A 25971-nucleotide genomic window follows, 5' to 3' on the forward strand; every position below is an offset into this window, starting at 1 on the left:
TATTTCCAAGAACATCCTATCACGGTGGTTAGCTCCGCCCCTCTTGGGGACATCATCCAGAACCGAGAAGCAACGGGGCGAATCGCCAAATGGGCGATCGAGCTTGGGCCGCACCACGTGCGGTATGCGCCTCACACAGCTATCAAGTCCTAGGCATTGGTCGACTTCATCAATGATTGGACCGAGTTGTAGATTCCGGAAGACAGGCATGATCTCACGTACTAGACTATTTATTTTGATGGGTCTAGGTAGTTGGAAGGCTCGGGGGCTGGCGTGGTGTTGATTTCACCCAAGGGAGACAAGTTCTGTTATGTTCTCTGACTCATGTTCCCGTGTACCAACAACGCTGCAGAGTATGAAGCTCTGCTTCATGGTTTGCGACTCGCCAAGGAGATGAACCTCACACGCGTTAGATGTTTTGGCAACTCCGATCTGGTGGCTCAACAAGTTTCAGGTACATGGGATTCCCGGGACCCCCTGATGGCGGCTTACAAAAGCGTTGTGTCTGATGTGGCGGGCTATTTCCATGGTTATCAAGTCGATCATATCGACCGTCGACTTAACGAAGTAGCGGATGCCCTCTCGCGTCTCGGCTCGCAACGTAAGCCGGTTCCTCCTAATATCTTTCTGGATATTCTGCATAATCCTTCCGTGAGGTTGCCCTCGAAAGAAGAGTTGGCGATACCAGATCCTGAGTCCCAGTTTGTGGCGGCTCTCCGTGTTACGCCGAAATGGGTTCTTCCTTACTTGGCGTACCTCAGACGAGGCGAGTTACCTTCGGATGAGGTGTTGGCCCGTCAAATCGTTCGTCGGAGCAAATCCATGGTCATCATCAACGGCGAGTTATATAAGCAAAGTACTTCTGGGGTATTTCAAAGATGTGTTTCTTCTGATGAAGGGTGCGTAATTCTGAACGAGATCCATGCCAGGGATTGCGGGCATCATGCCGGGTCACGTTCCCTGGTTTCCAAGGCATTCCGACATGGATTCTTTTGGTTGACGGCTCATGCGGATGCAGAAGAGATAGTCCGTCGATGTGATGGCTGTCAACGTTTCGGACGACAGGATCATGTGCCAGCTCAAGAACTAAGGATGATCCCTATCACCTGGCCTTTCACGGTCTGGGGGTTAGATATGGTTGGCCCTTTTAAGATGTCATCCAATAAAAAAACTCATCTACTCGTGGCGGTTGATAAATTCACCAAGTGGGTCGAAGCAGAGCCTATTGGCAGCTGTGATGCAGAAACGGCCATCAAATTCTTGAAAAAGTTGATATTCCGGTTTGGATACCCGCACAACATTATCACTGATAATGGTACCAATTTATCACAAGGGGCGGTGCAGGAGTTTTGCAACTGGGAGCACATCCGGCTTGATGTGTCTGCAGTTGCTCATCCCTAATCTAATGGGCACGCAGAACGGGCGAATCAGGAAGTACTACAAGGAATCAAGCCCCGACTTATGGTTCCCCTGGAGCGCACCCCAGGGTGTTGGGTTGAGGAGTTGCCTTCGGTGTTACGGAGCATTCGAACCACCCCGAATTGTTCTACGGGTTTTACTCCTTAGTCCTTTCTTCCTGGTGTACGGAGCAGAAGCCGTTCTTCCTAGTGACATTAGGCATGACTCACCCAGAGTCATCGCTTATGTGGAACAGGATAATGAGTTGGCACGTCAGGATTCTTTGGATGCTTTGGAGGAAGCACGCGATTTGACTGCCTCCCGACCGGCTATCTATCAGCAAGATTTGCGGCGTTATCATAGCCGCCGGGTCAAGAGCCGAGATTTTCAGGAGGGCGACTTAGTGCTCCGTTTGATCCAAGATCGCACTGGCATGCATAAGTTGTCACCACCATGGGAAGGACCGCTTGTCGTCAGCAAAAACCTTCGCAACGGGTCATACTATGTGGTGGATCTTCGGCCTGATCGGCCAACCACGGAGGCTGAGTCAACTCGCCCCTGGAACATAGCCCATCTGCGGCCTTACTACACTTGAGCTATTGGCTCCGCTTTTTCCTTTCTCTCCCATTTTGAAGATTGTAAGTCTCTCATTTATATAAAGCAGTAAAGTTAGTACCCACGAATTCTGGGTTTTTCCTGCCACTTCATCTTCTTGAAAACATGGATCTTTATTGTTCGTCAATAAGTCGCCCAAACATGGACGCTATCAATACCAGAGAGCATAAGTCGCCCTGTTGCAGTTATTACAACACTGGGTATCGATAAGCCAAAGAGGATCAAGTCGCTACACGCGCACGATTCAAACATGGGCGCCTTATATGATTCTGAGGATTAGGCCGGCTTACTTGGGGGCTATCGGCCCCAAGTCATTTTGTGGTAAGAGCGTATTGATACGTCTCAAACGTATCTATAATTTTTGATGTTTTCACACTGTTATCTTGCCTTCTTTGTATGTTTTATGTACCTTTTTATATCTTTTTGGGACTAACTTATTAATTCAGTGCCAAGTGTCAGTTCCTGTTTTTCCGTGTTTTTGAATCTTTTCAGATCTGATTTTGGAACGGAGTCCAAACGGAAGAAAAACATCGAAATGATTTTTTCCCGAACGAAAGAAGTCCAGGGGGCTTTTGGGCCAAGCCAGGTGGGCTCCAGGGAGCCCACAAGCCCCCACTCCGCCACCAGGGGGGAGGCGGCGGTGGATAGGCTTGTGGCCTCCCTCCCTGGCCGACCTCTGACCTAGATATTTGGCCTATAAATTCCCAAATATTCCGCAAAAAATCAGGGGAGCCTCGAAAATACTTTTCCGCCGCCGCAAGCTTCCGTTTCCACGAGATCTCATCTGGAGACCCTTCCCGGCGCCCTGCCGGAGGGGACTTTGGAGTTGGAGGGCTCCTTCTTCATCATCATCGCCCCTCCAATGACTCGTGAGTAGTTCACTTCAGGCCTACGGGTGCGTAGTTAGTAGCTAGATGGCTTCTTCTCTCTCTTGGATCTTCAATACAAAGTTCTCCATGATCTTCATGGAGATCTATCCGATGTAATCTTCTTTGGCGGTGTGTTTGTCGAGATCCGATGAATTGTGGATTTGTGATCAGATTATCTATGATATATATTTGAGTCTTTGCTGATTTCTTATATGCATGATTTGATATCCTTGTAAGTCTCTCCGAGTCTTGGGTTTTGTTTGGCCAACTAGATCTATGATTCTTGCAATGGGAGAAATGCTTGGTTTTGGGTTCTTACCATGTGGTGACCTTTCCCAGTGACAGTAGGGACAGCAAGGCGCACATTGAGTGGTTGCCATCAAGGGTAACAAGGTGGGCTCTGTCGTTGATATGAGATTGTCCATCTACATCAAGTCATCTTGCTTAAGGCGTTACTCCGTTCTCTTGGACTTAATACACTAGATGCATGCTGGATAGCGGTCGATGTGTGGAGTAATAGTAGTAGATGCAGAAAGTATCGGTCTACTTGTTTTGGACGTGATGCCTATAGATATAATCATTGCCATAGATATCGTCACGACTTTGCGCGGTTCTATCAATTGCTCGACAGTAATTTGTTCACCCACCGTCTACTTGCTTTCATGAGAGAAGCCACTAGTAAACACAACGGCCCCCGGGTCTATTCACATCTATCGTTTACACCTCCGCTTTTACTTTGCTTTGTTACTTTGTTGCTTTCAGTTCTAACTTTGCGAACAATCTATAAGGGATTGACAACCCCTTCATAGCATTGGGAGCAGGTTCTTTGTGTTTGTGCAGGCACTTGCGATACTCCTTCACTAGATCGATACCTTGGTTCTCAAAACTGAGGGAAAATACTTACCACCGCTACGCTACATCACCCTTTCCGCTTCGAGGGAACACCAACGCAAGGCTCCAAGGCCACGGGGAAATCCTTTGCATATTTGCCTAGGAAGTCCCTTAAGGCGTAGCCGTAGCAAAAGGATTCCTGGTGCCGTTGCTCAGGAGAATCAAGACAAGAACAGTCTCCCGTCAGCACGTGTTTCTAGCACCGTTGGAAGGTCTTTTGTTGCAGTAGCAGTGGGCAAGCCCAAGAAGGGCCCTGCGCAGGATAAGGATAAATCAAAGAGAAAAAAAGGGGAAGTGGGAAGGAAGGGAAGGACTCCTCCTTCCAATCCTAGTAGGACTAGGATTGTAGGAGGATTCCTCCTCCCCCCTTCGACCGATCCCCTTGGGGCTCCTTGAGCCTCAAGGCAAGGCCCCGCCCCTCCCACCTATATATACGGAGGTATTAGGGCTGATTTGAAAAAACTTTGCCACGGCAGCTCGACCACATACCTCCACGGTTTTTCCTCTAGATTGCGTTTCTGCGGAGCTCGAGCGGAGCCCTGCTGAGATTAGATCACCACCAACCTCCGGAGCGCCGTCACGCTGTCGGAGAACTCATCTACCTCTCCGTCTCTCTCGCTGGATCAAGAAGGCCGAGATCATCGTCGAGCTGTACGTGTGCTGAACATGGAGGTGCCGTCCGTTCGGCACTAGATCGGAGCGGATCGTGGGACGGATCGCGGGACGGTTCGTGGGGCGGATCGAGGGACGTGAGGACGTTCCACTACATCAACCGCGTTTATTAACGCTTCTGCTGTGCGATCTACAAAGGTACGTAGATCTGAAATCCCCCTCGTAGATGGACATCACCATGATAGGTCTTCGTGCGCGTAGGATTTTTTTTTGTTTCCCATGCGATGTTCCCCAACAGTGGCATCATGAGCTAGGTTCATGCGTATATGTATTCTCGAGTAGAACACAAAAGTTTTTGTGGGCGGTGATGTGCGATTTTCTGCCCTCCTTAGTCTTTTCTTGATTCCGCGGTATTGTTGGATCGAAGCGGCTCAGACCGACATTACTCGTACGCTTACGAGAGACTGGTTTCATCGCTACGAGCAACTCCGTTACTCAAAGATGACTGGCGAGTGTCGGTTTCTCCAACTTTAGTTGAATCGGATTTGACCGAGGAGGTCCTTGGATGAGGTTAAATAGCAATTCATATATCTCCGTTGTGGTGTTTGCGTAAGTAAGATGCGATCCTACTAGATACCCATGGTCACCACGTAAAACATGCAACAACAATTAGAGGACGTCTAACTTGTTTTTGCAGGGTATGCTTGTGATGTGATATGGCCGACGATGTGATGTGATATATTGGATGTATGAGATGATCATGTTGTAATAGTTAGTATCGACTTGCACGTCGATGGTATGGCAACCGGCAGGAGCCATAGGGTTGTCTTTAAACTAATGTTTGTGCTTGCAGATGCGTTTACTATATTGCTAGGATGTAGCTTTAGTATTAATAGCATGAGTAGCATGACAACCCCGATGGTGACACGTTGATGGAGATCATGGTGTGGCGCTGGTGACAAAGAAGATCGTGCCGGTGCTTTGGTGATGGATATCAAGAAGCACGTGATGATGGCCATATCATGTCACTTATGAATTGCATGTGATGTTAATCCTTTTATGCACCTTATTTTGCTTAGAACTACGGTAGCATTATGAGGTGATCTCTCACTAAAATTTCAAGACGAAATTGTGTTCTCCCCGACTGTGCACCGTTGCTACAGTTCGTCGTTTCGAGACACCACGTGATGATCGGGTGTGATAGACTCAACGTTCACATACAACGGGTGCAAAACAGTTGCACATGTGGAACACTTGGGTTAAGCTTGACGAGCCTAGCATGTGCAGACATGGCCTCGGAACACATGAGACCGAAAGGTCGATCATGAATCATATAGTTGATATGATTAGCATAGGGATGCTTACCACTGAAACTATCCTCAACTCACGTGCTGATCGGACTTGAGCTAGTGGAATTGGATCATAAACGACTCAAATGACTAGAGAGATGTACTTTTTGAGTGGGAGTTTAGCAAGCAATTTGATTAAGTTAAACACTAATTATCTTGAACATAGTCTAAGTTCACTTTGAATATATTTGTGTTGTAGATCATGGCTCACGTGACAGTCACCCTGAATTTTAATACGTTCCCAGAGAAAGCTAAGTGGAAAGATGATGGAAGCAACTTTGTAGACTGGGCTTGTAATCTTAAGTTGCTCCTGCAAGTTGGAAAGAAGGATTATGTCCTTAATGCTGCGCTAGGAGATGAACCACCCGCTACGGCTGATCAAGATGTTAAGAACACTTGGTTAACACGTAAGGAGGACTACTCAGTAGTTCAATGTGCAGTCTTGTATGGCTTAGAGCCGGGACTTCAACGTTGCTTTGAGCGTCATGGAGCATATGAGATGTTCGAGGAGTTGAAGTTTATCTTTCAGAAGAACACCCGGATCGAGAGGTATGAGACCTCCGATAAATTCTATGCTTGCAAGATGGAGGAGAATTCGTCTGTCAGTGAACATGTGCTCAAAATGTCTGGGTATTCAAACCGTCTAGCTGAGCTGCGGATTGAACTCCCGCAAGAGGCTATCATTGACAGAATTCTTCAATCACTGCCGCCAAGCTATAAGGGTTTTGTGTTGAACTACAACATGCAAGGGATGAACAAGTCACCCGGTGAGTTGTTCGCGATGCTGGAAGTCGCAGAGTCAGAACTCCGTAAAGAGCATCAAGTGTTGATGGTGAATAAGACCACTAGTTTCAAGAGAAACGGCAAAGGAAAGAAGGGTAGTTCTAAGAAGAGCGGCAAGCCTGTTGCCAATCCGACGAAGAAACCCAAAGCTGGACCTAAGCCTGAAATGGAGTGCTATTATTGCAAGGGTATGTGTCACTGGAAGCGCAACTACCCCAAGTATCTGGCTGATAAGAAGGCGCCAAAGAAAAATCAGGTATATTTGATATACATGTTATTGATGTGTACTTAACCAGCTCTCGTAGTAGTGCCTGGGTATTCGATACCGGTTCTGTTGCTCATATTTGCAACTCGAAACAGGAACTGCGGAATAAGCGAAGGCTGGCGAAGGATGAATTGACGATGCGCGTGGGAAATGGTTCCAAGGTTGATGCAATCGCCGTCGGCACAGTTTCAGTTCAGTTACCATCAGGATTAGTAATGAACTTAAACAATTGTTATTTAGTGCCTACGTTAAGCATGAACTTTATATTTGGATCTTGTTTATTGCGAGACGGTTACTTGTTTAAGTCAGAGAATAATGGTTGTTCTATTTCTATGAGTAATGTCTTTTATGGTCATGCACCCAATGTGAGAGGATTGTTCATATTGAATCTTGATAGTGGTAATACACATATACATAACATTGAGACCAAAAGAGTTAGAGTTAACAATGATAGCGCCATGTTTTTATGGCACTGCCGTTTAGGTCATATTGGTGTAAAGCGCATGAAGAAACTCCATGCCGATGGACTTTTGGAGTCACTTGACTTTGATTCACTTTACACGTGCGAACCATGCCTCATGGGCAAGATGACTAAAACTCCGTTCTCCAGAACAGTGGAGCGTGCAAGTGACTTGTTGGAAATCATACATACCGATGTGTGTGGTCCGATAAGTGTGGAGGCACGCGGCGGATATCGTTATTTTCTCACCTTCACTGACGATTTGAGTAGATATGGTTATGTCTACTTGATGAAACACAAGTCTGAAACATTTGAAAAGTTCAAGCAATTTCAGAGTGAAGTTGAAAATCATCGTAACAAGAAGATCAAGTTCCTGTGGTCTGATCGTGAGGGTGAATATCTGAATTTCGAGTTTGGTGCTCACTTAAGACAATGTGGAATTGTTTCACAGTTGACACCGCCTGGAACACCACAACGTAATGGTGTGTCCGAACGTCGTAATCGTACTTTATTAGAGATGGTGCAATCTATGGTGTCTCTTACCGATTTGCCGTTATCATTTTGGGGTTATGCATTAGAAACAGCTGCATTCACTTTAAATAGGGCACCATCAAAATCCGTTGAGACGACACCATACGAACTGTGGTATGGCAAAAGACCAAAGTTGTCGTTTCTTAATGTTTGGGGATGTGATGCTTATGTCAAAAAGCTTCAGCCTGAAAAGATGGAACCCAAAGAGGAAAAGTGTGTCTTCATAGGTTCCCAAAAGAGACAGTTGGGTACACCTTCTATCTCAAATCCGAGGGCAAAGTGTTTGTTGCTAAGAAAGGAGCTTTCTCGAGAAGGAGTTTCTCTCGAGAGAATTGAGTGGGAGGAAGATAAAACTTGATGAGGTTGTCGAACCTCTCATCCCTCTCGATGGTGGCGCGGGGCAAGGGGAAACCCCTGTCATTGTGACGCCGGTTGAGGAGGAAATTAATGATGATGATCATGAAACTCCGGATCAAGTTCCTGTCGAACCTCACAGGTCGACGAGGCCGCGTACTTCTCCAGAGTGGTACGGTAATCCCTTCTTATCAATTATGTTGTTAGACAACAATGAGCCTGCGAATTATGAAGAAGCAATGGTGGGCACGGATTCCAACAAATGGCTGGAGGCCATGAAGTCCGAGATAGGATCCATGTATGAAAACAAAGTGTGGACTTTGGAAGTACTACCTGAAGGCCGCAAGGCTATTAAGAACAAATGGATCTTTAAGAAGAAGACGGACGCTGACGATAATGTGACCGTTTATAAAACTCGACTTGTGGCAAAGGGTTTTTCAAAAGTTCAAGGGATTGACTATGATGAGACATTCTCACCCATAGCGATGCTTAAGTCCGTCCGAATGATGTTAGCAATAGCTGCATTTTTCGATTATGAAATCTGGCAGATGGATGTCAAAACAGCGTTCCTTAACGGTTTCCTTAAGGAAGAGTTGTATATGATGCAGCCCGAAGGTTTTGTTGATCCTAAAAATGCTAACAAAGTGTGCAAGCTCCAGCGATCCATTTATGGACTGGTGCAAGCATCTCGGAGTTGGAATAAACGCTTTGATGAGGTGATCAAAGCATTTGGGTTTATACAAGTGGTTGGAGAATCTTGTATTTACAAGAAAGTGAGTGGGAGCTCTGTGGCATTTCTAATATTATATGTGGATGACATATTGCTGATTGGAAACAACATGGAGTTTTTGGAGAGCATAAAGGATTACTTAAATAAAAGTTTCTCTATGAAGGACCTAGGAGAAGCTGCTTACATTCTAGGCATTAAGATCTATAGGGATAGATCGAAACACTTGATAGGACTTTCACAAAGTACATACCTTGATAAAGTTTTGAAGAGGTTCAAAATTGAACAGTCTAAGAAGGGGTTCTTGCCAGTTTTACAAGGTACGAGATTGAGTAAGACTCAGTGCCCAGTAAAACCGTCCCCTATGCTTCAGCCATAGGTTCTATCATGTATGCAATGATGTGCACTAGACCAGATGTTAGCCTAGCCATAAGTATGGCACGCAGGTTCCAGAGTAATCCAGGAGTGGATCAATGGACGGCGGTCAAGAATATCCTGAAGTACCTGAAAAGGACTAAGGAGATGTTTCTCGTGTATGGAGGTAACAAAGAATATCCTGAAGTACCTACGTGTATTTATTCTTAATGGGGGTGCGGTAAGCTGGTGCAGTTCCAAGCAAAGCGTCGTAGCTGATTCTACATGTGAAGCGGAGTACATGGCTGCCTCGGAGGCAGCTAAGGAGGGTGTCTGGATGAAGCAGTTCATGACGGATCTTGGAGTGGTGCAGAGCGCACTGAATCCAATAACCCTGTTTTGTGACAACACGGGTGCCATTGCCTTAGCAAAGGAACCACGGTTTCACAAGAAGACTAGACACATCAAATGACGCTTCAACCTCATCCGCGACTACGTCGAAGGGGAGGACGTAAATATATGCAAAGTGCACACGGATCTGAATGTGGCAGACCCGCTGACTAAACCTCTTCCACGGGCAAAGCATGATCAACACCAGAACTGTATGGGTGTTAGATTTATTACAATGTAATTCGCATGGCGATGTGAGGGCTAGATTATTGACTCTAGTGCAAGTGGGAGACTGTTGGAATTATGCACCAGAGGCAATGATAAATAAGTTATTATTATAATTCCTGTATCAAGATAATCGTTTATTATCCATGCTATAATTGTATTGAATGAAGACTTAGATACATGTGTGGATACATAGACAAAACACTGTCCCTAGCAAGCCTCTAGTTGGCTAGCCAGTTGATCAAGGATAGTCGGGGTCTTCTGACTGTACAAGGTGTTGTTGCTTGATAACTGGATCACATCACTAGGTGAATCATGTGATGGACTAGACCCAAACTAAATACACGTAGCATGTTGATCGTGTCATTTTGTTTCTACTGTTTTTTCTGCGTGTCAAGTATTTATTCCTATGACCATGAGATCATATAACTCATTGACACCAGAGGAATGCTTTGTGTGTATCAAATGTCGCAACGTAACTGGGTGACTATAAAGATGCTCTATAGGTATCTCTGAAGGTGTCCGTTGAGTTAGTATGGATCGAGACTGGGATTTGTCACTCCGTGTGACGGAGAGGTATCTTGGGGCCCACTCGGTAATAATACATCACACACAAGCCTTGCAAGCAATGTGACTTAGTGTAAGTAATGGGATCTTGTATTACGAAACGAGTAAAGAGACTTGCCGGTAAACAAGATTGAAATAGGTATGCGGATACTGACGATCGAATCTCCGACAAGTAACATACCGAAGGGCAAAGGGAATGACATACGGGATTATATGAATCCTTGGCACTGAGGTTCAAACGATAAGATCTTCGTAGAATATGTAGGATCCAATATGGGCATCCAGGTCCCGCTATTGGATATTGACCGAGGAGTCCCTCGGGTCATGTCTACATAGTTCTCGAACCCGCAGGGTCTGCACACTTAAGGTTTGGCGTTGTTTTATCCGTATTTGAGTTATATGGTTGGTTAGTGAATGTTGTTCGGAGTCCCGGATGAGATCACGGACGTCACGAGGGTTTCTGGAATTGTCCGGAGACAAAGATTGATATATAGGATGACCTCATTTGATTACCGGAAAGTTTTCGGCATTACCGGGAATATACCAGGAGTGACGAATGGGTCCCGAATGTTCACCGGGGGGCAGCCCACCCCGGGGAAGCCCATAGGCCTTAGGGGTGCCGCACCATCCCTTAGTGGGCTGGTGGGGAAGCCCAAGAAGGCACGTGCGCAGGATAAGTAAAAGTCAAAGAGAAAAAAAGGGGGAAGTGGGAAGGAAGGGAAGGACTCCACATTCCAATCCTAGTTGGACTAGGATTGGAAGAGGATTCCTCCTCCCCCCTTCGACCGACCACCTTGGGGCTCCTTGAGCCTCAAGGAAAGGCCCCTCCCCTCCCACCTATATATACGGAGGTATTAGGGCTGATTTGAGAAAACTTTGCCACGACAGCCCGACCACATACCTCCACGATTTTTCCTCTAGATCGCGTTTCTGCGGAGCTCGGGCGGAGCCCTGCTGAGATTAAATCACCACCAACCTCCAGAGCGCCGTCATGCTACCGGAGAACTCATCTACCTCTCCGTCCCTCTTGCTGGATCAAGAAGGCCGAGATCATCGTCGAACTGTACGTGTGCTGAACGCTGAGGTGCCGTCCGTTGGGCACTAGATCGGAGCGGATCGTGGGATGGATCGTGGGACGGTTCGTGGGACGGTTCGAGGGGCGATCGAGGGACATGAGGACGTCCCACTACATCAACCGCGTTTATTAACGCTTCTTATGTGCGATCTACAAGGGTACGTATATCTGAAATCCCCCTCGTAGATGGACATCACCATGATAGGTCTTCGTGCGCGTAGGAATTTTTTTTGTTTCCCATGCGACGTTCCCAACACCAACTAGCATGCGGCTCCTCGATCGAGCAAAAGAATGTATGACATGAAGATCAAGTCATGAGATGGTGGATGTTGCATGGCAATGTATCTCGGAAACGCTATGGAAATGCCTTAATATGTAGGTATGGTGGCTGTTTTGAGAAAGGATATAATAAGGCTTATGATGACAGAGCGTATTATGCCAAGGGTTTAGATGCACCGACGAAGTTTGCACCAACTCTCAAGATGAGAAAGGGCAATGCACAGTACCGAAGAGTCTAGCAAAATATGGATGGTGGAAGTGCCAACAATCGAATACTCACATTAGTCCGAAGAACTCATGCATTTAGTATCGGTAACTCTCTATCTAGTCAGGAGATTCACAAAGAGACAAGTACCCCGAGGAGGAGTGTTTGGGGGTTTGGTTATCCTTGCGCATCCTCGACCCATGATAACGTGGGGGGTACTCTATATATTTCAACCCCTCTAGAGGTTAGCGATCCATCTCGTAGCTAGAGTTCGAAACTAATTTTTTTAGTTTTTGAAAATAAACACGGATTTCCCAAAATACGACACCTATCACTAATAGGCTCAAGCTCTTGACACCAAAAGTCCAAACATTACTCAAATGAATACCTCAAAACTATTGCGAGTTACTACTATACTTAAATAGCAACCTCAATTACCTACTCATGCAAGACACACAACTCAGTGCAACAAGCCAACTCTCTAAACAAGATAAGCATGATAACTCAAGAGAGTTCCAAAAGCAACCTAAATAAAATCTCTTAAAAAGATAAAGCATGAAAACTAAGAGCTAAGCATGACAAGAACTATGAAAAGATAAAGAACACACAAAAAGATAAGCATGAAAACCTATGTTGTGTTCTAGGGTGGAGTGGAGCGTGTTTCTCTCTCAAACAAAGAATACTAGGGTCCAACTTGTTATGAACAGCAAGCAAAACTAAAAAAACTAAAAAGTAAAGAGCAGGATGCTCCAAGCATAGCACATAACATATGAAGTGATAAAAATATAGCATGGAGAAGGACAAACTGATGATTGTTGATGGCGAAGCGGATGCACGGGGGCATCCCCAAGCTTAGACATTTTAGTCTCCTTGAATATTTATTGGGGGTGTATGGGGGCATCCCCAAGATTGAGCGCTTGACACTCCTGGATCTTCTTTCATCATCTTCCATCGCATACTTGAAAACTCCCTTCATACGAAACTCATCATAAGCTGACTAGAGTGGTTAGTACCCATAATAAAATATATTTTTATTTACTGGATATAAAGATTTTCAGGAAGATATACTGTTTCTCAAGATTTCCAAAAGGTTTTTGCAAAGAAAAAGCAAGTTTAAGATTTGCAAAACAATGAAAACACAGAACAGGGCAGAATCTGGAAAAAACAGAACAACACGTAGTAAATAATTTTTTCGGGGTACTTATGCAACTCAAATAAAAAAAACTCAGAACAGACACCAGAAATACAATTATATAGAGCATATTGTAAAAACAATTCAGATCAAAAAGATGATCTGGTGATTTTTGGCGAATTGTTCCGTCAAGCAGACATAATCTGTTTCTGGACAGCATGTCACAACTTTTGAACTTTCTTGCAATCGGAGGTTAAACCTTGGCACAAAGCTTGAAAATAAAGATACAATGATGTTGCTAAAGTAGTAACAAGCATCAAGACCACTAAAACTGAAAGTAAAAAAAAATTGGGTTGCCTCCCAACAAGCGCTTTCTTTTATGCCTTTGAGCTAGGCACGATGCAAAAAGATCAAGTTGTATCAATTGAACCATCACAAGGATCATCAAAAAGCTCTTCAATAGTACAACTAATCTTAAGAGGACTCTCAAAGAGAGGCCTAGTGGCAACACTTCTAGGAACAAAAGCAAAGGTAGTAAGATCAATTGGATTTCATTTCTAATCTATTTAAGAGAGGTGTCTCTTCCAAGGTCTTCACAGTTTCAACACCCTTAGCAATAGGTATACTCATTTTGGGTTGAGGAACCTTGGGTACGTGAACGAACATAGGTTCCTTACTTGCGGGTGTTTCTACCTTTTTAGTCTTGATGGAGGATATAGTAGTTCCTAAAGTTTCAATAATATCCTCGATCTTATCAATCCTAAAGAATCCACATCATGGGATTTAAGGGTATCCAAAGTTTTGTAAATTTTGTGCATGGAGCTATCAAGTCTATTTATGTTCCCTTGAATCCTACGATCTACTTCATTTATTTTACTCACGCTTGGCATCCTTAGCTCTCTATTCTCAAGTTTACTCATAATGTGAGCTAAAGTGATATCATCCTTTATGTCAACAATAGGTGGGATTCCAACAAGATTTTCCATAATGTTAAGAGCCTCCCAAAGGGGAGCTTACAAGAAATTCCCAGCTATTGCTGTGTCTAGAACAAACATATTCCAAGAAGTAATACCAACATAAAAATTTCTAAGCAAAATAGTGGTGGATTTCTTCTTGGTGGCTCTATCTTGAGAATCTTTAATTCTTTACCAAGCATCTTTCAAACTTTCTCTAACCCTCTGTTTGAAGGTAAGAATCTCTCCTTCGGGTGCAACACCAAAGGCAAAGGGCTTAGACATACTGACTAAACAAAGCAAAGTAACTACTCCCTTTTTTGTAGTTTTTGATATAAGACTCTAAAGCAAAAAACTAGAAAGCAAAATAACAAGACTAAAAATCAAAGGTAAAAGATAGTGTGCAACTCCCCTATCTTGAAGACTGGAGTCCTTGGCAACGGCGTCAGAAATTTTCTTGATGATGAGTTGATGGATATACTTCTCGCCCATCATTGGTTACCCCAAGTGGAAGGTGGAGATGTAGTCAGCAGCAGATTTCCCTTACATGGGGACTGTAAGGTTTATCGAACTAGGAGGACTCCGAGGATCAACAAGTAGGTGTCCGCTGCTCTGGTGCTAGTAGAAGACGTGGACCTGCACACACAATAAATAACTTTGCTCCCAATGATTTCAAAGAGGTTGTCAATCTCTCCGGCCTTGTAGTTTGCAAAGGATCAAAACATAAGCGGGAATAGCGATAGTGATTAGTGATGAACCCGAATAATTGTTATTTAGTGCCTGCATTGAGCATGAACATTATATATGGATCTTGTTTGATGCAAGATGGTTACTCATTTAAATCAAAGAATAATGGTTGTTCTATTTATACGAGTAATATATTTTATGGTCATGCACCCGATGTGAGTGTTTATTCTTATTCAATCTCGATAGTGATGACACACATGTTCATAACATTGATGCCAAAAGATGTAGAGTTGATAATGACAGCACCACTTTCTTGTGGCACTGCCGCTTAGTTCATATTGGTGTAAAACACATGAAGAAACTCCATGATGATGTACTTTTGGAGTCACTTGATTTTGAATCACTTGACACATGTGAAGCATGCCTGATGGGCAAGATGACTATGACTTTGTTCTCTGGAGTAATGGAGCACGCACGTGAATTATTGGAAATCAGATATACTGATGTGTGCGGTCCGATGAGCATTGAGGAGCGCATGTGATATCATTATTTTCTCACCTGCACCGATGACTTGAGTAGATATGTGTATATTTACTTAATGAAATACAAGTCTAAAATGTTTGAAAAGTTCAAGCAATTTCAAAGTGAAGATGAGAATCATCGTAACAAGACAATGTGGAATTATGAGTTTGGCGCTGACTTAAATTTCTACGATCTCATCGAGGAGGAGAATATCTGAGTTATGAGCTTGGCGCTCACTTAAGACAATGTGGAATTGTTTCCCAATTCACGCCACCTGGAACACCACAACATAATGGTGTGCCTGAACATCGTAATCGAACCATATTAGATATGGTGCATTCTATGATGTCTCTTCTCGATTTGCCACTATCGTTTTGGGGTTATGAGTTAGATACAACTGCATTCACTTTAAATTGGGCACCATCTAAATCCGCTAAGACGACGCTGTATGAACTGTGGTTTGGCAAGAAACCAAAGTTGTCGTTTCTTAAAGTTTGGGGATGCGATGCTTATGTCAAACAGCTTCAGCAAAAAAAGGTCAAACCCAAAGTGGATAAATGCGTCTTCATAGGATACCCGAAAGAGACGGTTGGGTATACCTTGTATCTCAGATCCGAAGGCAAAGTAGATGTTGCTAAAAATGGACCACTTCTAGATAAAGAGTTTCTCTCGAAAGAATTGAGTGGGAGGAAGATAGAACTTGATGAGGTTGTTGAACCTTTACTTCAACCAGAGAGTAGCACAATGCAGGAAGAAGTTTCTGTGGAGCGTACATCAGTTGAAGAGGAAGCTAATGATGATGATCATGACGATTTAGATCAAGTTACTATCGAACCTCGTAGGTCGACAAGGGCACGCACTACTCCTGAATGGTATGGTAACCCTGTCTTAACGGTCATGTTGTTGGACTACAATGAACCTACGAGCTACAGAGAAGCGATGGTCGGCCCGGATTCCAACAAATGGTTAGAGGCCATGAAATCCGAGATGGGATCCATGTATGAAAACAAAGTATGGATTTTGAAAGTATTACCTGAAGGGCGAAAGGCCATTCAGAATAAATGGATCGTTAACAAGAAGACAAACACGGATGGTAATGTCACCATCTATAAAGCTCGACTTGTGGCAAAAGGTGTTTCACAAGTTCAAGGAGTTGACTACGATGAGACATTCTCACCCTTAGCGATGCTTAAGTTCGTCAGGATCATGTTAGCAATAGTTGCATTTTTTGATTATGAAATTTGGCAGATGGATGTCAAAACAACGTTCCTTAACGGTTTCCTTAAGGAATAGTTGTATATGATGCAATCAGAAGGTTTTGTCGATCCATAGAATGCTGACAAAGTATGTAAGCTCCAGCGATCCATTTATGGACTCGTGCAAGCATCTCGGAGTTGTAATTAGTGCTTTGATGAGGTGATCAAAGCGTTTGGGTTTGTACAAGTTTATGGAGAAGCTTGTATTTACAAGAAAGTGAGTGGGAGCTCTACATCGTTTCTAATATTATATGTGGATGACATATTGCTAATTGGAAACAATATAGAATTTTTGGGAAGCGTAAAGGAATATTTGAACAAGAGTTTTTCAATGAAGGACCTAGGAGAAGATGCTTTCATATTAGGCATCAAGATCTATAGAGATAGATCTAGACGCTTAATAGGACTTTCATAGAGCACATACCTTTACATAGTTTTGAAGAAGTTCAAAAGGTATCAGTCCAAGAAAGGGTTCTTGCCTGCATTGCAAGGTGTGAAGTTGAGTAAGACTCAATGCCGAGTTACTTCAGAAGATAGAGAAAAGATGAGTGTCGTCCCCTATGTTTCTGCCATAGGCTCTATCATGTGTGCAATGTTGTGCACAAGACCAGATGTCAGCCTTACCATAAGTATGGACGGAATGTTGGGGAACGTTGCATGGGAAACAAAAAAATTCCTACGCACACGAGGACCTATCATAGTGATGATCATCTATGAGAGGGAGATCGGATCCACATACCGTTGTAGATCGCTAGGCAAAAGCGTATATAATGCGGTTGATGTCGTGAAACATCTTCGCGATCCAAATCGCAGCCCGTCCCGCGATCTCATCACGATCCGTCCCGCGATCCCATCACGATCCATCCTGATCTAGTGCCGAACGGACGGCATCTCCGTGTTCAGCACACGTACAGCTTGATGACGATCCCTGCCTTCTTGATCCAGCAAGAGGGGCGGAGAGGTAGATGAGTTCTCCAGCACGGCGGCATGGTGGTGGTGGTGGAGGAGCTAGTCCAGCAGGGCTTCGCCTAAGCACTGTTGAAAACTAGACTAGAGGAGAAATGGATCTAGAGAGAGGGCAACACGTGGCTGATTGTTGTGTCCAAAACCCTCAAAAACCTCTAGTATATATAGGAGGAGAGGATAAGAGGCTGGCTTGGCCCCTCCTCCAAGGAGAGGGGTCGGCCGAACCAAGGAGAGTCCAGCTTCCCTTGTGGGAAGGTGGACTACTTTGGGAGGACTCCTCCTTCCATTCCCTTTAAACGTCTTTTACCTTTTATCTCAACAGGGGCTGCTCCACCTCCTCTCACAGCCCATAAGGCTCTTGGCTCGTCACACCGCTCCCGGTGGTCCCCCAGCACCCTCCCGGCACTCCCGGTACACTACCGATGAGACTCAAACCTTTCCGATGACCAAAAAAGGACTTCCTATATATCAATCTTTATCTCCGGACCATTCCGGAGCTCCTCGTGTCGTCCAGGATCTCATCCGGGACTCCGAACAACCTTCGGTCACCAACACCTATAACTCAACTATACTGAAACGTCACCGAACCTTAAGTGTGCAAACCGTGCGGGTTCGAGAACTATGCAGACATGACCGAGACACTCCCCGATCAATATCCAATAGTGGGACCTGGACGTCCATATTGTATCCTACATATTTGATACGTCTCCGTCGTATCTACTTTTCCGAACTCTTTTGCCCTTGTTTTGGACTCTAATTTGCATGATTTGAATGGAACTAACTCGGACTAACGCTGTTTTCAGCAGAATTGCCATGGTGTTGTTTTTGTGCAGAAATAAAAGTTCTCGGAATGTCCTGAATATTTACGGAGATTTTTTCTGGAATAAAAGAAAAATACCTGTGGAAATATCCACCGGAGGAGGTGGACCAGTGGGACACAAGCCCATAGGCCGCGGCCACCCCCCTGGCCGAGCCGTGAGGGCTTGTGGGGCCCATGTGGCTCCACCGCACCCAAACTCAGCTCTATATCTTCCGTCTCACGCGGGCAAAAAATCAGAGAGAAGGTGTCATTGCGTTTTGCGATACGGAGGCGCCGCCACATCCTGTTCTTTATATGGAGGGAAGATCTGGAGTCCTTTTCGGGCTCCGGAGAGGGGAAATCGTCGCCATCGTCATCATCAACCTTTCTCCATCGACAATTCCATGATGCTCTTCATCGTTCGTGAGTAATCTCATCGTAGGCTTACTGGACGGTGATGAGTTGGATGAGATCTATCATGTAATCGAGTTAGTTTTGACGGGGATTGATCCCTAGTATCCACTATGTTCTAGATTGATGTTGCTACTAGTTGGCTATGCTTAATGCTTGTCACTAGGGCCCGAGTGCCATGATTTCAGATCTGAACCTATTATGTCGTCGCCAATATATGTGTGTTTTAGATCCTATCTTGCAAGTTGTAGTCACCAACTATGTGTTATGACCCGGCAACCCCGGAGTAACAATAGCCGGAACCACTCCCGGAGATGACCATAGTATGAGGAGTTCATGTATTCACCAAGTGTTAATGCGTTGGTCTGGTTCTTTATTAAAAGGAGAACCTTAATATCCCGTAATTTCCATTAGGACCCCTCTGCCATGGGAAGGATGGACAATAGATGTCATGCAAGTTCTTTTCCCTAAGCACGTATGTCTACATACGGAATACATGCCTACATTAGATTGACGAAGGGGAGCTAGTTACTTATCTCTCCGTGTTATAGCTGTTACATGATGAATCACATCCGTCATACTCATCCATCACCGATCCACTGCCTACGAGTCTTTTACTACTGGTTCTCCCTACGTTACTTTGTCTAGGCTTGTCCCTTGCTACAAAAGGAATTGGGCCACTTTGCTGCTACTGCTGTCACTTTGCAACTACTGTTGCTACTGATGTTACTTTGCTGCTGCTGCTACTGCTGTTCCTTGCTACTTCGTTGTTACTAGTTGCAAGAGCTTTTCTGACACTGTTGTCGGGGAAGAATAGTTACTCGCCCACGTGCAACTTACTAGCGCCATTGATACAATAGTTAGGAATAGTTTGCCGTCAACACATCGTTTCTCGCACCATTGTTATCATACTACTTTGCATTGATACTTTGCTTGCAGACACTAATCTTTTAGGTGTGGTTGAATCTGACAAACTCAGCTGCTAATACTTGAGAATATCCTTTAGCTTCCCCTTGTGAGCGAATCAACAAATTTGGGTGGAATACTCTACCCTCGAAAACTGTTGCGATCCCCTACACTTGTGGGTTATCAAGACCTTTTTCTGGCGCCGTTGCCGGGGAGGCACAACTATATTCTCTGAGTCACTTGGGATTTATGTCTGCTAATCACCATGAGGAATCCGAAAGATCCAATAACTAAAATCCTGCCTTCCACTATGAGGAGAGGTAAGGAACTGCCATCTAGCTCTGCACTTGATTCACCTTCAGTTTTGAGTAAGTTTGCGACTTCGCCTCCTGCTAGAAATCTTGATATGTCGTCTGTGCTTGATGATGCTACTTATGCTACCCATGATGCTTATGATGATGCTATGCTAGATACTATGCCTGATGATGCTATGCTTGATACTATGCCTGATGATTCCATGCTTGATATTATGCCTCATACTACTTTGCCACTTGGTGCATTCGTTGATGCACATATTGCTAGAGTTGCTGCTAGACGTGATGATACTTCTGAAACTGCTGATACTATTGATGTAGAACCTGCTACTATGCCTGAATTGCCTGTTATGCCTGATACGCGCTATGTTATGGAGGGAGAGATAGCTGAGGATTTTCTTGCGTGTAAGGATAGCTATGATGTTGAGAAACTACTGCGCAAGTGGAAAGAAAAATCTCTGAACGCTAGGATGAAATACGACCCGAAGTTTGCTACTTCGCCTATCTTTGTGACCGATAAGGATTATGAATTCTCTGTCGACCCTGAGTTAATCACTCTGGTCGAATCTGATCCTTTTCATGGTTACGAGCCTGAAACGGTTGTAGCCATCTTACCAAACTGCACGATATAACCACCCTATTCACTATGAGGAAAAGATCCGCCACTACTACATGCTCAAGCTGAAGAAGAGAGTCTCCCACAAGCTTGGGGGAGGCTCATCCAGCTACTGAATGCTTTGCCTGGTCACCCTCTTGAGAAGAATAAAATACTTGATATCTTCTATAATGGACTTACCGATGCTTCCAAAGACCACCTAGATAGTTGTGCCGGTTGTCTTTTTAGGGAACGGACCGTAGAACAAGCTGAGATTCTATTGAATAACATCTTGTGCAATGAGAATGCTTGGACTATTCCTGAACCACCTCCTAAGCCAACTCCGAAGAAAAGAGGTATTCTATTCCTCAGTCGTGAAGATATGCAAGAAGCTAAGAAATCTATGCGAGAGAAAGGCACTAAATCTTAAGATGTCAAAACTCTACCACCTATCGAAGAGATCCATGGTCTCGATAACCTGATACAGGTAGTAGAAGTAAATTCTCTACGTAGGTTCGATGAGAGTGATATTCCTTTTGATAAACTTGCTAGCCTATGCCTGGATGAATTTGATAACTTTGTTGCCAAACAACAGAGTTTCAATGATTATGTTAGCAGACAATTGGAAAAGAATGCTCGTATGCTTAGTCATTTAAGTGCTTGTGTGGACAGAAATGTCAACGAGCTTAAGCTTCTGAGTAAACATGCCTCTATGGTTACTACTCAGGTAGAACAAGTACTTAAAGCTCAAAATGACTTGCTCAATGAGTTGAATGACAATGCCGTCAGAGTCGTCACTAGAGGCGGTAGAATGACCCAGGAACCTCTGTATCCTGAGGGTCATCCAAAGAGAATTGAACAAGATTCTCAAGGAGTTAGCACTAATGCACCTAGTCATCCTAGAAAGAAGAAGAAAGATTATAGGAACCTGCACGCTAGCAACCCTGTTGCTGCTACCCCTGAGAGTCCAAACGATGTCTCTGTCTCTGATGCTGAAACACAATCTGGTGATGAACATGAGCCTAATGATAATCTATACTTATAATAATTAGAGACTCTCAAGAAATTCTCACGTTAATTAGATTTTACGAGCCGTTAATCTGGTGGGACCAAATTATTACGGTGTAGATTGAACGATGAAAACCTCTGTAAAAAAACACTATTACGTGCAGATTGACTCATTAAATCCTCCATGAAAACTATTTCCAAATTAAATAACTTTATCCAATCTATCTAAGTAAAACTCCAACCAACTCCATCATTAAAAAAATACATGACCTTTCACGTATCCCTCTATCTCTCTCTCTCTCACATCTCTTTCAAACCCCGGCTCAAATCAAAAGGGAAAAGTACGTGAAACAACAGAAAACCTAGCAGCAGCTGGTGGTCGGCGGCGTCGGGGCGAGCGTTAATGCATGCGCAGGGCCGCATCCTGCATGTTCCAGCCGTGTATACATTGGATGGTGCAGGCGCAACTTCAAGTGTGCTATGATACGAGTGGTAGCCCCGCGGCCAGGGCGCGTCCATGCTGGCTGTGACCTCCTGCTGTTGCAACTCACCAACCAGCCTAATGCAATCAGGTAAAACTTCTACTCCTGTTTTACCCGATGCCTCCATCATCTTAGATAGTAGTACATGTATATGAAGAAACAAAACAGGTTCATGGCCATCTGAAAGCTAAACTAACAAGCACATTGATTGATAAATCATGACTTTGTTTCATAATTTTTTTCTATGATGATGAGTATTTGGACCGACAAATATGTCACAAAGAGATGCGCAAGTAACGTGAACTGGGCATGTGGGTGGATTTTCAGGTGGCCGATACATGCATGCACGTACAAATTAACTATGGGATTTTCGGGTGGCCGATACATGCATGCACTTACAAACTATGAACCGCATGTTATCAAATTGATTTATGTACGTACTTTCATCAGTGTACTGATGACCTACTAAAAAAAATGCAGTTTTTTTTGTCTCTAGACTGATCGTGCACAAATAATTTTTAATTGGCAGTGATTACTATTATATCCTGCATGTAATCATATGTCACATATTTTGTATGCATTATTAAAAAATATCTAAGTTATTTACTTACTAGACACTGTAAGATTTGCATATTTTTGTGATAAATTGATCAGTGTTTGGAACAATTCCTGAACACCTGATATAATCTTTATGCTATTGTAGAGCTAAAATAGATAATACGCAACATTTGTTCCCTTATGAATTTAATATGATATCTTCTAGCATTTTTTAAGTCACTTATTCATAGTTTTTGTGCATAAATTTCAAGAAATTAGCTGGAAATTTTATTTTTGTTTTCAGTATGTTCTAATTTGGGGTTATTCTGGCACGTATAAAACTTGCTTCCAGCCTTAGATTATGACTGACTGTTGGGTGATTGGGATTCAGATTAAAAATATTTTGTGTTGTTAACAACGTTTAAAGAACTGGAGCAGCAAAAGGTATGCCAGTGCGACTATCGTCTATTTCGTTTCACTTTCTATTTTGAGTATTATTGTAATAATGTAAGCTAATCTTACTGGTATGCAAAGATGTTTTTTAATGCCATTTCTTATATTTGTTCTTTGTCCTAATCTCGCGTCTAGGGGCTGCTTATACATAAAACAATGGATGATCTCTGTGTGACATGGTTATAGTGCTATGGAGCTTGCGTGTGTAATGTAGCTAGCCCTTTTTTTCTAGAAGTATCATGACGAGCTACTTCTAAGTAATTTATGCTTCTATTTTGTAAAGTTACTGATTCAAGAACTTTGAATGTTTTTAGGATGATAGAACTTAGTTGTTATAGATGTTCCACATATGTCTTTTCTAGCCGACATTTGAAGTTTCTGATGCATGTTGCACAAATTCTCACTTATGGCTATATATATTTTTTGGGTAAAAAATAAATATTGACTTCTTTCTTCTCACGATCCATTAGGCAATTAATAATATGTGGATGTACTTTCAACCAACATGTCAATGGCTTAAGATTATTTATCATAGGGAAAATAATTGTAGTTCATCTAGAGATTTAAATTTGCGATAACCATAAATTGTTTAATTCTACTATTTTATTGATTATATTTACGCCCGTGCGAATGCACGGGTTGACGACTAGTATCAATAGTGATGTTCATGAAGATGCTCAACCTAGCAATGATAAGGATGTGGAGATTGAACCTAGTGTTGGTCTTGATAACCCACAACCTAATAATAAGAGATACGATAAGAATGACTTCACTGCTAGGAAGCATGGTAAAGAAAGGGAGCCATGGGTTCAGAAACCTATGCCCTTTCCTCCCAAACCATCCAAGAAAAAGGATGATGAAGATTTTGAGCGCTTCGTTGAAATGATCAGACCTGTCTTTCTGCAAATGCGTTTGACAGATATGCTCAAGATGTCTCCGTATGCTAAGTACATGAAAGATATTGTGACTAATAAGAGGAGGATACCTGATCTTGAGATCTCCGCCATGCTTTCTAATTATACTTTCAAGGGTGAAACTCCTACGAAACTAGGTGATCCCGGTGTGCCCACTATACCTTGCTCCATTAAAGGCAACTACGTTAGAACTGCGTTATGCGACCTTGGAGCCGGTGTTAGTGTTATGCCTCTCTCTCTTTATCGTAGACTTGAACTGGATAAGTTGACACCCACTGAAATCTCTCTGCAAATGCCCGACAAATCAACTGCTTTCCCTATCGGCATTTGCAAGGACGTGCCTGTTGTGGTTGCTAACACCACTATCTTAACAAACTTTGTTATCTTGGATATTCCCGAGGACGATGCTATGGCGGTCATCCTCGGAAGACCCTTTTTAAACACCGCAGGGGCTGTTATAGATTGCAACAAAGGCAATGTCACTTTCCATGTCAACGGTAATGATCATACGGTGCACTTTCCGAAGAAACAATATCGATTACATTGCATCAATGCTATTGAAAAAACTTCATCGATTCTTATTGGGAGCTTTGAATGCCCTATTCCTTGTGTCAAGATGAAGTATGATTTGCTTGTTTGGGAGATACACATCCCCATTGAGGTGACCTAGTGACTATTCGAAAATTCTCCGTTCTCTTTTGCGATTCAAAAAGGTTTGTCGAGGAGACTTGATCAACCTCATTGACGGATTTTCTTTCGATGACCATGAGATGGATGAATCGAGGAGTCACAAACCTCTGTTTTAAGCTTTCACTTTAGGTTGCTTAGAAGAAAAATGATGGATTTAGTTTAGTTTTCCCTGTTTTCTGTTTTAGCGTCCGGTAGAAAAATACCCCGAAAATAAAAGTTCTCCGAACGCTGTGAAAATCAAGTATGATTTTTTCTGAATTTTTTGAAAAATACTGGGACAAAGAGTCTGTCTAGGGGCCACACTAGTGGGCCACAAGCCCTAGGGGCGCAGGCACCCCCTGGCCGCGCCACCCAGGCTTGTGGGGCCCACAGACACCCCCTCCACTTATTCTTGCTCTCGTCCGCTTCTCCTACCTCCAGAAAAAATCGTTTCGCAGCTCAAACCCGTGTTCTTGCTCCTCTGCTGGGATTTTCGATCTCTTTGCTCAAATCACCATTCTCCGAACTGTTTTGGGGAAATTACTCCTTGGTAAGTGACTCCTCCATTGGTCCAATTAGTTTTTGCTCTAGTGCCTTATACTCCGCGTATTTTGGCTGCCTTGGTGACCAAGTTCTTGAGCTTTCCATGCTGGTTTTGGCTAGTCCCAAGTAGTTTTGATGCGTAATATGGCCTCTAGGCACTTGTTGGAGTAGTTGCTATGAGTTTTGTTGAGCCTTGTTCACTTCTCCTTAGAATCACTAAAAAATTTAGAAATTTTCAGAGATAGAAAAGGGAAAATATGAGGAGGTTCTTAAGAGGCTCGTCAAGCCGTGACCCCAAAGATGATGGGAGTGAGAAGAAGCCCAAGTATCTGGTCCCTCGAGTCGCAGAAGTTCGAGCGTGCGAGTGGCCAAGTGACGTGTTCTTACGTGTCGCTGGAATTTATGAGGACTTTTATCACTTGGTGGAAAACGCATGCCTTACCGCCTTCGTTGAAGATAAGTGTCCGCAATACCTCCTCCTCACTAATATCTTCGTACAAAGCTTTAACTTCTATCCGAGGAAGAATCCTCCTATGGTTGAGTTCAAACTTTATGATATCCCCCAGCGCATGTCACTCCAGGATTTTTGCAATGTTTGCAAATTACCTTATGCTGGGGTTATTCATGAACCTCGTCCACGGGACTTGGAAGCTTTCATCGGTACAATTGTTGTAGGAGAGGAGAGAGGAGTGTCTTGTGCTAGAGCTGCTAGCATACATATTCCCGTGCTTCGGTACTTCTCACTATTTGTGGGAAAATGTTTGATTGGTCGTGGGAAAGCTGGGTCACTTAGTTCCCCAGATCTTGCGGTCTTGCGCGAAGCCCTTTATAACGATAAGACTTATAGCTTGGGTGCTATGATAGCTCAACGGTTG

This window comes from Hordeum vulgare, chromosome 6H (assembly GCF_904849725.1).
Source record: "Hordeum vulgare subsp. vulgare chromosome 6H, MorexV3_pseudomolecules_assembly, whole genome shotgun sequence".
Taxonomy (NCBI): domain Eukaryota; kingdom Viridiplantae; phylum Streptophyta; class Magnoliopsida; order Poales; family Poaceae; genus Hordeum; species Hordeum vulgare.